Below are 18,053 nucleotides of genomic sequence, written 5' to 3'. Positions count from 1 at the left end.
GACACAACAATTTTTTAAATTCATTAAACGTGTGAAGTAAAATAATTAACTATTGAAACTTATAAAAAAAGAGTGTAAATTACTATTGTATAAGAAATGAAGGAGAATAATAAACAAATATTTTCTGATTTTTTTGTATCGATGAATCATTCCAATTTTTGTTTGCAATCCTCTGGAAATTTTCAGCTAAATGAAAGAGCTATTTTATCCTCCCACGAATTCCTTTTATAGCTCAATTTGTTCGACGAAGTTATGCAAATTGTAAAGAGAATAAAACATTTTGAAAGAATGAAATTCCAAATTCCGTTGCGTTATTGAATCTGATATCGTTGACGTCGCTACGGTCAAGGTTTCCTAGTTCTATCGTCGACCTTATTGTATTTCTAATGAACCCTGTACTGTCAGCGAGTTTCACGCGCTGCCGTCACGCGTGCAATCGCAGAAACGACGACAAAGAAGATGACGAAGGAACGACCGTGTTCGTCGAAACGATCGCGCATTGAACTGGTTGGGACCGTTTGAGTATAATTTCGCTAATTGGATAATTAAGGAAGCTTGTTCTTCATTCAATAAAACGTGAAAACCGACAAAATCTGGTAATAGGTAATTGAGCTGCTTGCACGGCAATCAATTTTTTAATGGGACGTTAAACGAGCATTATTATGTAGTAGTAATTGAACAAGCCATTTCCAACGAAATTCTTTTACGATATTACCAAGGAATAGCCATAGTAGGGTATTAAAACTTGTTCAAACCATTTTGTAAAAAGAAATCATTTTAAAACGAAACCGTGAAATTGATCTGAACAAAAAGTAGTAAGGACCAAGGCAAAAAATCAGCGATACTTAAGAAAACATATAACTAGCACTGCCCCGTGCTATTAGAAGCTGCGTACGTGTACCCAACTCTCGATTTCTTGAAACCAGTCACGACGGAACCGGAAGAGGGGCGTGACACCTGGAAGATTTACTCCCGGCACGACGGCAAAGTATACGCATTACCTGGCGGAATTTATCGCTTACGAAGTACAACGCGAGCGACTCCATTGAATAATAGCGCGTTCCCCACACCGTGTACGCGGTCGCCTCGCGAGGCCATACTAATTCCTTGTATAAATAAAGGACTTATCTCCGGTCGGCACTCGTTCTCTAGACGTTGTGATATACTAACCTCATTAGCATGAGGTGCAACCGAGAGGTATGGCTTCAATAACGCCGACGAGGATCGGCGATGGTTCGAACCGACTCATCACTTTTTAAATTCCTATCCTAATGATGGTCAACGTTTCTGGTCCAACTAACGAAGTGATTTTTATTGACATCTGTAATAAGATTATTCAAGAACTTTAATCCTATTCCTAAATGCAAATGACTTGACCGGAAATTATATAATTTGTTAAATGGCTTATGAATCTTCGCTCTTCATCATTAAATTGTTTTCAATAAATAAACACGAACTGCATATTTCATTTTCAAGCGTATATTTATTACGTCGAAACAGCAAGTTCTTATCAGAAACAGATTCCAGAAATTCTGTGCCCATCCTCGCGTTGGGAGGAAGTTTCGAGCGAAGTTCGGTGGATGCAAAGTATCGGAACGCCATAAATTCATGGTGATATCGGGTGGGCGAAAATTATTGCACGCCGGAAAATCGCGATGGATGATGGTAAGGGCGAAAACGAAAACGAACCTCGCGGCAGATCGACCAATCGGTGCGCTCGGTCTTGTGTAACTCGTCGTGGAAGCGGGCTATAAGATTGGAACGGGCGTGGGAGGTATCGAATCGATTAGAACGGCCGATCGATTGTCGTCGCGCTCGTCTCGGAAACTCTCCGCTATTGCTCCACTTTCGACGCTGTCCGTGATTCCTCCTGCTTGCTTCCGCGCGACCCTTTTTCCCCTACCAGCTTTCCTTTCCTGTTCGATGTTTACCAGTTGACGTCCAACGATTTGTAATCTGCTTTTCAATCCGCCGATCGTTCGTCACTTCGCGTAGTTCGTGTGTTTAACAATTTATGCAATCAAAATGCAATGAATCGCGTGAAAGTCCTAAATAATTGATAACAAATAATCAAAATCTGTCCTTCACGATATTTAAAAGTGATGCAAATTGTTACAATCTGCTCTTTACATTAGTGATGTAAACGTAATTATTTTTAACATACCGTGTAGTACATTCGTTATGGATATTCATTAGACCCGCGGATTCAGTTAAATTAAATTATCCGTTACACAACGTCGGACAGCTATACAATTTTAATTAAAGTATTTATCCGTGGAATTGAATCGTACTTGCCCAATTTTTCTACTCTTTTATTCCAGTTCCGAGGTTCACAAAAAACGTAGAATTCCTCGTGGTACTACTTCAATTATCTCACTCTTAATTATGAAAAATAAATTAGGAAAAACAGCAATTCCCTTTATAATCATATTTTCCTTAATTTAAAATTTAATTTTAATTAATTAAACATTACTGTGTTTAATTCTCCGTAATTAAACAATGCATTTCAATTTGAAATTACGTTGAGCAAATAGCCCACCGTTTAATGTCATCGTTCACCGCTATTCTTCGAAAACTCTATCACCAGCGCCGCTCGATTACGAGACCGGACTTGGCAGCTGTATTTTTCGCTATGAATTCGTAATGCTTCCCGGTTTGATGCCGTAAACGATAGCTCTTTGCGGAGTTCAAGTGCGCACCGATGGATCGAAAACACCTCGTTCCCCATAATTGCACGGCAAACATTGCTTAATTGCCTTCTCGGCTGACTTTTGAAACGCGATTACGCAACGCGAAATGTGCCGTTATATTCGCACGAGATCTCATATTTTCCGCGAAAGAATAAAGAAACAGAGCTTGAAATTGTTTAAATTGAATAGCATCGAGCGACCGTGTAATTGCCCGGGGATACTCATGTATGTATATTTTAAAAACAGCGCGTCATGTTCCCTGTTAATGAGCGGCGATTTTCTTTTATCCTCGTCGACGAGATTTTCATTTTCATTCGCCTCATTGTTCTACGGTACAGAGCGTATGAGCCATTTACAAAGTGCGGGAATGTATTGTTGACCGAAGCTACATGTTAACGAGGTAGTCAAACGCGACGCCGAGAACAATTCCGAGTAACCGGTTAAAGATCAATTAACAGCCGGTAACGGGCAAAGAATATTAAGCGCAAGTAGCCGAGGACCGGAAAAAAAAAGAACTGAGCCATGCTAATTGCTCACCTGTGTTTCAAGGCTCGCAAAAATTTCCTGTCTAGACTCCGCGACGGTAAACTTCCACGATATTAAGAAAAGAATCCAGATGAGTTTTATTGGAAAATAACTGGACCATATCACAATTTCGCATATGAAATGAGATCCAAAATTTGCGTATGAACGTGTGCGGAATTTTTATACAGCTTTGATACAAATGTAACATACGTTTCTTTCTTATTAGTATTGTCCTTTTTTTTTAAAGGATCCTATAATAAATCGTGTCTCTGAATACGATATTCAACAGACGGTACCTCCGGGGCTTGGAAGACGTCAAACTTAAACACGGAGATCACGTCACTGTGCATAGAACTCTGACCGTGCAGAACGCATTGCAATCCTAATTCATAAACGAGCTAAGCGAAGGGTAATGCGTCGAGCGAGCCGCGGTAATATCCCAGGTAATGGACACCGATGCGGTTCAACCTTGAAGACATAAATTTTGCGATAAGGCCGATAATTAACGCCGCTAATGGCTGGTATTATCTCGACCGTAGAGGGAAAAACGTTCCAGAAACGCGTACAAATTTCAGGTTGAACGTGTTAATCGCGCCTACCACCGGTTCATACCACTTTTACCGCTTTACACCGAGGATAATGATGCTGCCCCATGTAATCGGATCTTGCCTGTGATTATAATAATCGAAGAAACTATGCACCTGCCGAGGAATCCTCCGCTAATTACCTTATACTTCCGTTCTCCTTCATTTCTCTTTATACTTTTCATACATGAACGTCTGATTGTTGAAACAGATGTTTCTGTCTTTCTTGAGAATGACGATAATGTACATCAAACACGTTAAACCTGGTTTCGATCATAATTTAATAAAACGAGTGTGACTAAAATTGGACAGGTTTTATCAGTAACGCAGTTCTTTTGTTATACGATTTCGACATTCGTCATAATCAGAATCATTTCATCAGCTCATAATCAAGACAAAATGTTTTCTCAACCTCTTACCTGTCCCTGATAACCGACTACGAGTACAATATGGGGAGCTAATGCCGTCGAATCGAAATCGAAACACGACCTCGAGTCGAGGCTAAAAATCGAACGACGCTGCGCTCGAATTAACGCTGCGGCGAGGGACATGGTGGTGGAACTGGTGTAATAATTGTTCCGTTAATTAACGCGGCAATGACGCGTTACGAAAGATTATGGTAGAGCGGATGGCATAAAATATCGGGCAATTAGTAACGCAGAACGGTTTTCAAATAACAACTTTCTTGTTGATTATCGCGCGGTGCTCGTAATTATCGTACATACGCACACAGCGGCCGATAGTGAAGCTGGCGCGCATTATTAGATGATGTAGACGGTGTTCGGTTTATACGCCGGGCCACCGAGGATCAGAAACAACGCAATAATGACGATAATGTATCGGTAGCCCGTCTAACATTGCGCAACCTACGTTCAGACGTAATAGCGTTAAAGGTGTCTATTTACTCCGAGACACGTGTCATTCTTGCTCGAGTATGGCTCATCCATGAACGACTGATAGTCAAAAAGTATTATCTCCACGAGTAAATACGAATCTCAGTTTCGATCTATGATTCATAACTCATTTCCTTTGTACCTTACGTTTTCTGATATACAATTTCGAATACAAGATCGATTATTTTATTTTTAGACGCACGTCATTAAAACAATAATATCTGAAACGTTCGTATAAAATTTTTATGAAGTAAGTAAGATGTGCATATTAAAAACAGACGTAGTCTTGCTGTTACTGAATGCCCTCTAAATAATTCGTCTGGCTCCGTAGACAGTGTCTAACACGCGAGCTCGCGTCGCGGAGATCAAAACGGAATATTTGTAAACGAGCGATGTAATTCACGGTGTGTAATTGGTCGCGACGCACGGATTCTTTTGGTGCGCAAAAATCCAGCAACGCGGGAAAAACGAGTCGAAGAAGAACAGGGAGAAGAGGCAAGGCAAATTGAAATAACGACAACGCAACGGGCTTTCGGGCAGCGCGCGCGTGTTCGTTCCCGCGCGAAAATCCAAAGGTTGAATCGCGTAATTATTACGAAGACGATTAACGGCCCCGACGACGTCGCGACGCCTAGCCCTTTTGTTCGCTACCCGCGCCGGCACAAACAAAGTTTCATTTTCCTCGTTTTATGCGGCGCCACAGATAATTAATTATATCAAAGTATTCTGAGAGATTTTTAATTGCTATCGAATATCCAGTTTTTCCTTTTCATTCGCACAAAAATTCTAGTCTAATTTAAAATGGCATGAGTAATGACTTTGATAATGAAGGAGTTGCATGATCGTTCATCATGGATTGTTATTCCTTATTTACTGTTAAGCATTTATTTCCCGTTTTATGCAGATTAATATCCGGAGGATCTTGAAACATAATCGGATTTAGAATTATCCCTTTCAACTCCAGCCGCGATCGGAATGCTTGAAAAGGCACCAGAAACGAGGCGAGCATTTAAATTCCCTGTTTAAATGCCGCACGCAGTGCGTTGTTAAATAACGCGCCATATACCAAGCGTCTTGATAACGTAATAACTCACCGAGTAATAAACAGAAAATAGCTCGGGGCGAACGGTTACCATAGTTACTAATGCCTGCGACGAGAATTCTCGAATTTTGCGGAAAGGCATTTTTGCCATTCTTCTTTTTCCCTTCCCATTCCTATCTATCACAATAATAATATTTTATTCACCTCCGTTGTCCGGTCGTATTACAAATTGCGCAAACAGGAAAAATAAACGATTTTGATTCCGGGTATATCCAATGAGAAATATATCAAACGTCGAACAGCTTTCACGTCGCTCGTCCGACTTTTGATTTACACGCTTCATTAAAACGCAGAGCCGAGCCACGAAGCAAAGAAGATCCACGAGATGCGCGGACCCGTTCGGTCATAAATCCTGCTGGATGAATAACCGATGCGGGAAGGAACGGACGGACGGTCGACGGATCGACCGCCGAACAGATCTCGAATTCGAACGCGGAGGAGAGAATAGAACGGCGGCGGGGCGACCGCGCGGGGTTTTGCAAACTTAATTGGCGGCCTCTCGGGCAGATTCACGCGGCCAGATTGCATTCTGATGCCAAAAGATGTGCCGTAGGATCGACTTTCCTTTTCGTTTCGCAACGAGGGCTGGCTGGCTCGTTTCGGCTATCGATACGCTCAATCGCGATATCGATTCTCGCGAGGATACTCTACCTACGGCGACGCACCGCGCCGAGGTTCGTTACGAAATCGAGGGGGGAAGAGGGGGGGTTCACAGCTGGCCCGATATATTTAAAAGCGAGACGATCTATTGGTAAACGGACCGGAATCTGGGCCGGTTACGACACTTGTCCACGCTGAATCGTTCGCCTGTGTCGAATGCCAAATTTCAAGAGAGCTTATCTCTTAATAACACTATTTTCCACCGCTGTGTTTCTAAAACTATATTTAATGAGCTAGAGATCACGATAATCTAAAAATATTCACTCTCATTCGACGTGTTCTAAAAGACGTTCAAGACTCGTCTGAGGGAACGTTTAGTTTTATTAAAAATGCATTCGAAGAACCAAGACGTCGGTCTGCTGATGATCAGACAAATTGGGATTGTAGCCCTGATGAATACGTACGTGTACAAAGAAAGCAAGAAGCGGGCTGAAGTTAATTGGATAATCTGAGTGAACAGCGTTCAGCGCTGATAAATGGTTTCTAGAGGTGAGGTCAACGGTATCGTAATCAGAGATGAAAGCCTGAGATGCGAATCTGAATTATGAGATGGATAATTACGTTGCACTGCATCGTGGATTGTTTAAATCAGATTAAATAAAGAATACGTGAATGTGATATGCACAGTGAACAATGAAACGCGTCGAGGTTCCTAAGTACGTTGTTTAAAATATGTAATTCCACCCATCCCTGAAACTTCTGATGTGAAAATTCGCGCCATGAAATTCCTATTGCGTTGGAGATCGGAAAAATGGTTGTAAATTTCGCTCGTATAAATTGTACGACGAAACTGGACACGTAGAGGCGGAATGACGAAAAGAGGGACGAGAAAAATACAGGCTTGTGCATTCGGGCTTGCACCTAGGCGACTATCGTGCAACGCGATACATAAAATACATATGTACTACGTACCCCTTTTATCAATAACGTTATGTGGAGCACATTGATTTAAAGCCGCACACCGTGCACCGACGCGACGCAGCGGAGGAACGGGGTTTACTCAGCGAACAATGTAAACTGCACACGTTACAAATTACAGCTGTCAACGAAGAGCCACTCGTTGAGCGCAAATGACGAACCGATCTTCACGCCCACTCGACCGTAAGTCAATATTTAAGAGTGAAAGAGCGTGACGTGTGGAAGAAAATTTCACCAGCTTTCATCTCTGTTAGTGGACAATAATCTCTTCCGATAGATTCCTGTTACGTATGAATAAATGTTTGTTACGGAAACTGATAGAGAACAAAAGTATATTCCATCTGTGATTTGAAAAATGAAAATAGTCGATCACTTTCCTATTCTTCTATGAAAGTAATCTTAAGTCTTAAAATTATAATTATTTTGAATGTGAATTTCTGATTGCATTGAAAAACGGTCAGAGCCACAAGTATAGGCAGAGATACACGTGTAAGAAATATTTCAACTGGGAATAAGCAGACAAGATTAGACAGTTATCAAATAAGCTTTAGAACCTGGTTCATTATCATACGCAAAGCGTTTTATCGAGGGCACAGGTATCAGTTTGTATAGTACCTGGCAAGGTACCTGGAGCAGAGAGTTTGCTTATCGCTGCTTCCTTTGGGTTTCCAACCGAAGGAATCTCGCGTGCAACGTACCATGGAAGTAGAACCGCTACATTATGTGACGAACAAACAGAAAGAAGCAATGGTTCTAATAAACGATTTCTGAGATCTCTAAAGCTGATACTGAAATAATTTCGAAATCCGTATAGAATCAATTTACAGAAAGTTTATGAATATAAGAAATACTCAGATCTCACAGCGGGATATGCATTTTATTATATAGTAAATTCATATTGCATTCCATCGTGCGTCCACAATAGATAAAGAATGATAAAGTCGGCGAACCCAAATTGAGCAAATTTACTCGATTATCTGTTGTTTACCCGCTCTGATTTCTGTGTCACTGTGAGTCGTCAAACAATTCGGGTTATCCGCGCAACCGGGTTACCTTGAAACAATTGAGAAACATTTCACTGATGAGGATTTCATCGACACGACGAGCGAACGGTGTATCGATGAGACAGTGAAAACGTCGATTCATCGTTAACGAAACAATTGTCGAGGATTCTAACATAACGACCTCGGAACGGCCGTCGGCGGACTTCCGGTTTCACTCCGAGTCCAACCGCTCATGCAACTCGCATCGCATAACGCGCGAGTAAGAAGCGTGGAACTCGCGTATTTAAAGAGGCGCACTCACTCGTGACTGACACCCGTGACTGATTAGGGTCATCCTCGGATTATTGAATGAAAAGGCACCACTGAGATTCATTCACAAGGACCAACGAGGAATGAATAGAACGACACTCGCGGCGTTTAGTGCGTACGCACTTTGGAGTACAGGTTGGAGCGAAGTACGAACCCTGACGAATGGGGGTCGAATCAGTGTAAAAGATCACCTTTCGACGCTTCATTCCGGTATGAAAAGATCAAATTCTCGCTCACAGATTGCAAAGACGTGAACACAAATTATAATCAAAAGGGAATCGGGACGCACTCGCGACGGCCGAGTCAACTTCCGGTTGATCCGACTCGTGTTCGCCTACCTGTTTGCCCGGTACTGTCTCCTTCTTCGCGTGCCGTGTTCTCCTAAATCAATCACACAAATGCGCACACAGAGAAGTAAGTATTTACGCACGGGTACCGCGTACACGTGCTCGGATACACACCTGCACGTGTTACTCCTCTCTCGGCGTTACTCCGGGTGAGGGTACGTAGACAGTGTGCACCTGCTTACACAGTCCCTTTAAACCCTGTTTTCTTTAATTCACTGACTGCCGCCGCGTGCCTGTTTACTCGCGTCCTCGCACTGATTCCAAGCTCGAACACCTTTGTATCCCTCGGATCCGATTCGCACGATTTTGCGAAGGTACGCGTATGCGTGTCGAAAGGGGTTGGCGGCGCGTGCTGGGTCACCAGTGTGTATATCACTCCCTCTCTTTCTCCTCAAAAGTTCTATATGTACATATGTGTAGAAGGGGGTGGCGCGCGCGTATGACGCGACGAGTACGCGACGACGGGATCTCTTTCTCTCTCTCTCTCTCTTTCTGGGTGTCGGGATCTGGACGCGCGTCGACGCTGATTACGGGCGAGAAACGTGATAACCAAGCAGGCGAGGAACGGTAACACACAGCTCGGTGTACCAGCGGAGACTGCCGGTGCCGGGTTCCTCACGGTCTCGCGGAGTGCTCGCTCGGCCAGCTATAGTAGAAAAAGATATATAGCGCACTCGCGTCGCGTGTGTATACGCTGGATTCTGAACCACCAGCGGGACCCAGAGAGTGGAGGGGCCGTGGATCAGGAAGGTCGGGGAGTATACGCGATAGTTTTCGCGGTGGGAGGAGAGAGAGTGAGGGAGAGAAAGAGAGAGAGAGAGAGAGAGAGAGAGAGAGAGAGTGATTCGTTTGAGGGGAGAACGAACAAGCTGGAGTGGCACCCGCTCTAGGCGCTATGACGTAACCCGAGTCATCCTGGATGTACACTCTCGATCACAAACTGAAGAACATCGTTATCATCGACACTGTCCGGTGTACAATTCGAAAAATATGATCCATTTATGAATAAGTTTGAAAGCCTCAGATTATTATAGGGTGCTAAAGAAAAGGTGGTTTATATGTATATTTGCTCTATAGCACGAATATAATTCTGGAATTCTTCTTTGATAGATCTATTCACTATTGTATTGGAATCATATTTCTTTGAGTCGTGCATGATTCAGACATTTTCATAACTGTCTCCTATTACTGCCGTGATACTTGTGGAGACGAGTGTACACGTGGAAGGGAGGCAACGAGCAACGGTGGCGCTGAGTGAACAGGAATAGTAGTAGGAGGGGTATAAAATGGAAGGGAGAGAGTGCAAGGGCGAGCTGGTGGGAGACAGTGAACGAAAAGAGGGGAGGATGGCGGTCATTAGTGCTACTGGGACACGGAAGCGAGTCCTCGCCACCCTTTCCGTCCCTACCGTTCCGTTTCGCGACCCGCCGCTGGTAACCACCTACGCTTTTCTATTTTTCTCTCTCTCTCTCTTTCTCTCTTTCTCTCGTTCACTCCGTATTCGTTCCCTGGCGATGCTCTCTCTGCGTGCATGCATGCACTCGTCGCACGCTGCTTCTTCCTCTTTTCTCCGCATGTTCTTCGTCCCGCTTCGCGACGCCTCGCGTGTCCGTGTATTATCTCTACGACACGCAGCTCTGGGGTGCGCCTGCAACCCGCGACTGCATACCAACCCCCTTCCCGCGGATCGAGACACGGACGAGCCACGACCACAGACGATTAAGCCGCGCTCGCGACCTCGTCCTTGCCAGCCAGCCAAGATCGGGGACGTTCGTTCGTTCTGTTGCAAGCAATCGAATTGAGCGCGGTTTCTTTGAAACGACACGCGGAACAGGATACATCGACCCTTCGTAGATCAGGATTCGAACAATTTATCATTTACAGTTGACGTAAGAATTGCAAAATTGAATTCCTGCATGTATGGTAAAATAAATAAAGGCAATGTTTAACTTATACTGTGAGACTTATCAAGACGCAGAAACTAATGAAAAAAGCCTGTATTTATTTGATCCGGGCCGATTTCTAAGCCGCTCCTAAAGTCTCCAATACTGAACCAGTCCTGAGCTCCATTTCCCGAAGTAAAAATAAAAAAAACCGCCACGGTTGATACCTCCGCTCGATAACAAGCCGAAGGCGACGGTGGCGGCCGCCGTGGCAACGGTGGCGGGATTTTCATAAGCAGATGCAAGGCGGTCGCAAAATACTTCCGTGGGAGTAAGGGAATCGATAGGAAGCCGGTCGACGTGGGATTTAAAGGCTCGTAATTGATTTCCTGCTGGTGGTCGCTGAAATTCCAGGCTGCAACGAGCACCCTTTACCCTTTCGGCCCACGCGTGTCCCGGGGCGTGGCGCGGAAGCCTTGCGACCCCGAGAAAATCCTGCGGGATAATCCCAGCCGAAGGACAAACGACTACGCCGCTCTGTTCGATGATTATATCGATTCTATCAAAAATAAAGAGATATATTTCTATATTTACAAAATTCAGTATCCACGTTTTCGGTTTGTCATAAAAATTCAATATTCCGCTCAGTTTTTTATTTACGCTCTAAACTATTCGAATCTTTTTCAATGGTAATCCAGATTACCGGAAGAAATCCTCTAACTATCAAAATACGAGATATTCGGGAATTGTTCTCTAAATATCCACGCAACGTAACAACACTGGGCAATATTGATCAGTTGAATCGCTGTACTGTGAACTTTGACATTTGCCGGTGAGCCCGGGCAAGAACATAGCAAATGCTATTTCCCTCGGAACGGTCGGGCTTTCGTTTTGCACGAAGATTCGAATCGTTACGATACCGAGGAGGGCGGGGGTCGATTCCTTAAGAAGCACGAGACCGTGGACGGACTACTATTCGAGTCCAACCCTTTCGAGGTTCGGAAGTTGGAAATATGTATATGTGAATCTATTTCGTTATATTTAACGTTCGTGTCGATTATCTATACACACATAGTTTTTATAACATTATAATTGTTTTATAATAAAAATATAATACTTTTTACTCTACTGTGATTTTTAAATTAAGAATACCATTCATAATCCTCATCCTTAATTATTCGTTTCACGCTTCAATCAGACATTATCTTTTAATATATGTTTTTCAGATTGCTTAATTGTCAATATAATTAAATATGATGTTATATCATTTTACCCCGAATTTACTGGATAGCATCGTTAGTTCTTTATCGACTACAATGTCGATGAGGGAGATAACCGAGTTTCTACATGAAACTACCGCAAAGTTTGGCGTTAAGGAGACTTTCAGCTAGCTTAGTCGTCGTTCCTTTAAATTACGACTTTAAAATCTTTTTCACAGCAGGCGACAATTTCACTCAAATGTCAGTGTGCCAAAGCCAAGTTCCGCGATCCCCAAAGCGAAACTGGTGACAGAAGCGGAAGCGATCTCACTCATTCGAGACACCGATTTAATCAAAGCCGCGGGTCTCGGCTGTTTTCGACGACGAACTTCCTCAACGAAATAACCGTCAAACCGAACGAAGGAGGGTGGAACGCGACGACGGCGACAGGTCGTTTTTGGGTCAAGGCTGCGATACTGTCACCCTCGCACGTGCCTTTGTCCACGTTCCTCAAGGTGATTCCCGGTGAATTCCAGCTGAATCAGCACCGATTCTCGGTTTCCGACTATTGACAGCTGACGTTTCAACCACGCCGCCGTATGCAATTCCATAATTAGAAACTGCGCGTTAATTAGGGAACGCGAGGCAAAAGTGGAACTTTTAGTCGTATAGTGCTTTGAAGTTCGACGAGTGAAGTTTCGTTTCTCAATGATTACGAGCTCTGACCTTTCGTTCAGGGGGAGTATGATTCGAATTCTGGGCCAGTGAATCAAGATACGATTGAGATAATAAAGAAGTTATCCAGAATATTTTCAGAAACTGTGATAGCCTTTGTCATGAAGTCAACAAGTACAATTCTCCTACTTCAAAAAACATCGCAAAGTATTGGCGCATGATCAAAATTTTATGATCGATCGAATACTGGATATATGCATTTATACTTCAAGTAAATGCTACGTTGTATCGTAGACAGTAGTCCGTGGAACGGGTTGCACAGTGTTCCAGGATAATCAAGAGGCATCTCTGGGAACGTCTTGTACGGTTCACGGTATCTCGCGCATTATAAGCGAAGCGCGTATCTTGGCTGCGTGCGACACTTGCGTGACACACCGGTGTGCACGTTCACAGACACGGAGCGGTGGTAAGCGTCGCCGATAGGACGTACAATTTAATTGAAACACGCTTCCTCGTTCATATGCATACGTGTATGCGATTAACGTGCGTGCTGTTCGCGAGAGCGGAGAGTATGCGTGTGACTTGGAACAGCGGTTAACGGGCGTGAAAATTCACTGTGTTTCTTGTTGATAGTATGCTAAGTAGCCTTGTGGCTTATAATTTACCAGACAGTTGCACTACGAAAAAGGTTTGCTAACTCGAAAGACAAAGAGAGATTACATTAAATGTTTTGCAAAAGTAATATTAAAAACAGTAGCTGACTGTACTTTTATATAATTATATTGGAACAAGTGTCTGACGCAGATAAAAATTATACACCGTCCGTTTAAAAGGTATCACGTTTAAGGAGGCAGGCTGTTAAATGTTACGGGAATTCTCGGGAAAGTAGTTAAGGTCGGTATTAGGTCAGACACATAAATCTATAAACGAAAATGTAATGCGAGCCACGTAGGTGGGTATATCAACAGCAGTTTATCCTATAATCGTCGTATACGAAAATTCAATTTCCTTCGGAATGGAAAACGGGTATCGACGTTGAAGAACACTCGAGGATAAATGGCTACTGTTCAAAAACGGGACGCGACCGATGCGACCGGAGGAGACGGAAGGAACGGGAGTCAGAAACTTGGCGAGTACGTTTATTTTCCATCTGGTGACCGGACCCGCATAATCTCGAATGAATATTATCGATCTGGACCGGGAGATACTAGGGAGCCAGTTTGGAACGGACGCATCATCGAACGCCAATACGATTGCCTTCTGGATGTGCGCGCTCATCGCCGTGGACCGTGGGACGAGTTTCGAAACTCTCTCGGCACTTATCGCGGACCGGTAAAGGAGAACCTGTACCGTACGATTCTAAGGGCACGGCGGAGAGAAACAACGGGGCCAGGAAACCGAGCACCCAGCTGTGGTGGCTGTTGGCTCCGGAAGCATCCGCCTTGAGTCGAGAGCAGCTTATATCTTCCTGACGGAGATCCTGTGCCAGAACAGACGAGGTTCGACTGTGCGCACGCCAATTTTGCATGATCGCGGCTTAACTCTTTAGCGTCATTAATATCTATCACAATGTTTCTTGCCATTATCACTGAAATAGCTACACAGAGTGAATCCTTTATTTATTGATTTTAGTGTAGAGCCTTGAATGTCGGTTTGATAAAATAATAGGAATATATTTCTCTCGATGAGTACTGTGTTATGATAAATGTGTAGAGAATATTGTATGAAATATTATAAGAATTATTATATGACGCATAATATTAATTTTTATTAAAATATTTATAACTGGCAGTGCATGATGCAAATGGGTCAAACACCATTTCGTAGATTCAACTATGTTTTTATTAAATATACCTTCTCTGTATCTTCCCATGGGAATTTCGAAACTGAAGTTAAATTATACGTTTACAGTTCCTATTGATTATGCAATTCTTGCATGAGAGGAAGTTGATACTGTTGAATTTTTCTATGAATTCCACCGGTCGATAAGCGTTTCCTGTTCGATAGTGATTGACTTTCTTTCTCCGGTTTCCGGGCATTGATAATCGAGGTCAGAGGCGTGTGACAGGCCCATGATTCGAGGCATTCGATACGAAACCCGCGGCGTGACGTTTCCAGTCAGGGATTTTCAGAACGTCGACGTTCTGGTTGGAACGCGGATTCGGTCCGCTGCTGCAAAATAATTCGGTTTTCCGTGTCGGCAAAATTGAAACTTGTTTTCGGGGCGTGCGGGCCTGGTCGACCGATTTCAAGCTGTTAGGGTGTCATAACTTTGATGAATGGTTTGTCACGTTGCGAATAGATCCGACCAGACATGATAGAGAGACAAGTTATACATTTTAAAATAAATACAATTAATCGATTTAAGAATAATAATAATTGTTTGAGCAATTTTTTCCTTTCGCAACGTCCTTGTCTTTAATCTCGCATTTTTCCAGTTATTTTAAGCTAACAATAATTTCTTATTTTGTGATGTATATCATATAAAAAAAATATTTCAATCATATGTATTATATCGTAACGTGTTTTAAACCCACATCCAGCAGTCGTATCAATCAATATTGAGCTTGTATTCAAAACTCGTATCAGGACCGATGAAGAAAATCCATTCTCGCATTGAATGCTATGATCCGAATAAAATCAAATTTTCTCATAATATTTAACAGCGGGCGTGACATCGTTATCAGTTTTCCTCTGTTCTTGGCATATTCGTGATATAGTCACGGCAAGGTTTAAAAACTGTTGGTGGATAGTAGAAAAAAATGTACGGGCGAAGAACACGTCGCCGAGGTATGTGGGGTGGAACGCGATCGCGGCGCGCGACGTGCGCGCGTACATACTAACGAGATATTTCATAACGGCAGATTAGCGGGTTCCACGGTTCCATAGTCCCCGTGGCGGCAATTAATCCAGAAACTGCGAGCGGGCGCAGCCCCGAGCGTACGAACAATTTACTCGTGTCCCCTACCGAAATTAATTTCACTCGTTTCGACATCGACGCTTCACGGAAAATCGCTTTGTGACCTCTTTTTTCTCTCCTCCCTCGTCTCGCATCGCCTCGCTCGGAATCGGGGATTGAAATACACTTTTTTCCGCTTCGCTCCTCCGCTTCTTGTCTACGCGTTCGATCACGCGTACCTGCTCCGCTTGGACAGGAAATAAACGCTCCCCTCTGCTCGTTTGAAATTCGTAGTAATTATACCCTTGCACGGAGCGACATAAAATCCGAAATGAAATAAAGAGAATTCAAAAGTTCGACGGACGTAGACTCGATTTCGTACGTCCTCAATTGCATTGTACATTATTTACTCGTTAAACAATAGAGATTGTTCCAATTTAAATTTCGGCTTGTTTGTAACAATTTGGAACAGGCAGCAGTAACCGCTGAAACGAAATCCGTCGAGCCTTCTTCGGTTGGACGATTTAATCCACGAATTGCAGTTTCCGTAGCCACATCAAACGGATTGCACGTAGTAAACTCGTTTAATTCAAGAATTAATTGCGTAAGCAATGAAACAGCGATCGTTATCTTCCTACTGAAAGCGTTTGAATTATTTACGTTAAGTACAACGTTGCCGATTCTGTTAAAGTGTCGCGTACTTCTTTAAGTATAGCAATATGTATCATAAAAAAATATCTGGCTTCAACTTGAAACAGATTTACGTTTCACTGTATTGTAATAAAAAGTTTTCAGACGATTGACCTCGTATTTTGCACAATTCCATCCTTCGCGTAAATAACTTCGTGCGCAGCAGTCAAATGAGCCGTGCAATCGGAAAGTAATAAAATCGAACTTCTTTAAGGTGCTAATTACTCAGAAACTGTTAATTGGCGAGGAGACCGGAGCGTCGGTTGGTCGCTCGCAGAATTTCATTATATTAGGATGAATCGACGGACCGTGGATAAAGTTGAGTTAAGTAGAATTTAATGTGCCGAAAGGTTTAAACGAGGTGAGTCCGTGCTTACGCGCGCGACGATTCCATAGTTCACGTTTTTCATTATTAAGCCGAGCCCGGCGTAAGAATTATGATTTCGTTTATGATCAATCGAACAAAAGTGAAGCAAAAGTGATGAGTCTACCATCGACGTCTGGCAGGAATTTCACACCTCGCGGATCAGAAATGCGCATTTAGTTTCAATATCTTCTGTTCTTCTGAAGAAACTATATTGATTCCTTTTACCACATTTTTTTTTACTATTACTAAAAGCAATATTTAAAATCATTTATATAATAAAAATAGCTGCTTTTTCGACAAATTTCATCATTTCAATTCGCGATAATTAAATTCAATAAAATCAATAGATGAAGCGTTTTTATCTTCCAGCGATCGTTCAGTTCAAAATTACCTTCTCAGCAGTGATGAAGTATAAAAAAAGAATCTGATCGATGAACAGTAATAGAACATGAAAGCGACCCTGGTGCAGTATTCATCGCATGCTAAAAATACAGAACTTCTACCAAAAGATTGCGCTCATCGTTTCCTACGATTTTACTAATCATTCTACTTCACGACTTAATCAGTCAAAAAGCATTCGCAATAATCCTGATATGTACTGAGCGTATGAGAGAAATAAAAAAAATTTCGCAAGTTTTGTTAATACTCCGTTATCTACTTTATAATCATACGCAGTGAATGGAAAACAGTCTGTGTCATGTTTTTTTTAAACATTAAGCGTACAGTGTCATACGATCAAATGCGAATGAAAGGATTAACTTAGTTGAGTAATAATCGACTTTCAATGATAACAGCACCGTTTCTTACCCGGCTGAAACGAGTTATAAGCCCGGTTTTCGCGTCAGGCCGCTTTGTTTATCGCGAGAGCCAACGCACCAGACCATTTCAGCTTATCCACCCTCGCCTCCCGAGTCCTAGGTCCGTTCCGGGCGTAGCGTTCGCGAACAAACGATACTCTTTCTGCCCGGCGAAACACGGCAGATTCGTGACTATGAAAAAGAATTGCCGCCCACACCCTCCGTTCAGCACCGTAACAAGAGCTTAATCTGTGCAGCTTTCCTCTCTTCCCGAGGAGTCACCCCCACGTTTGCACGCTGTAGCGGACGATGCACACAACTGGGACCGGATTATGTCCCCTCTCCCAGTCAAAGATAGCCGGTAGAAATGGAGATGAATGGGTTTAGGAAAATACGCCATTCTTTCGTGATACTCCTTTTTTTCACTGTTTCTTTTTAAATATTATGAAACAGTGAATCGGAGTATATTCTTATTTTCCACAGTTGAAATCTAATTAATAACTCGAAGTTA

General features: G+C 42.9%; 1 protein-coding gene across 4 annotated transcripts in view; it reads right to left on the bottom strand.

The window, feature by feature from the left end:
* The window catches only part of LOC108626337 (protein Tob1), a 75,344-nt gene extending 65,693 nt beyond the window's left edge, over positions 1-9,651 (bottom strand). For 2 of the 4 annotated variants that reach the window (XM_018026934.2, XM_026814758.1), the window contains exon 1: positions 9,147-9,651. The gene's annotated coding sequence lies outside the window, so the exon portion shown is untranslated. Of the gene's footprint in view, positions 1-9,023 lie in introns of all 4 variants that reach the window. The other 2 variants (XM_026814757.1, XM_026814759.1) reach the window with 2 other exon arrangements.
* Positions 9,652-18,053: the final 8,402 nt, after the last annotated feature.

The sequence above is a fragment of the Ceratina calcarata genome, unplaced genomic scaffold (assembly GCF_001652005.2).
Source record: "Ceratina calcarata isolate Rehan_Ccalc_2016 unplaced genomic scaffold, ASM165200v1 scaffold397.2, whole genome shotgun sequence".
Taxonomy (NCBI): domain Eukaryota; kingdom Metazoa; phylum Arthropoda; class Insecta; order Hymenoptera; family Apidae; genus Ceratina; species Ceratina calcarata.
The sequence above is the reverse complement of the archived record's forward strand: the minus strand, read 5'-3'. Positions and strand labels throughout refer to the sequence as shown.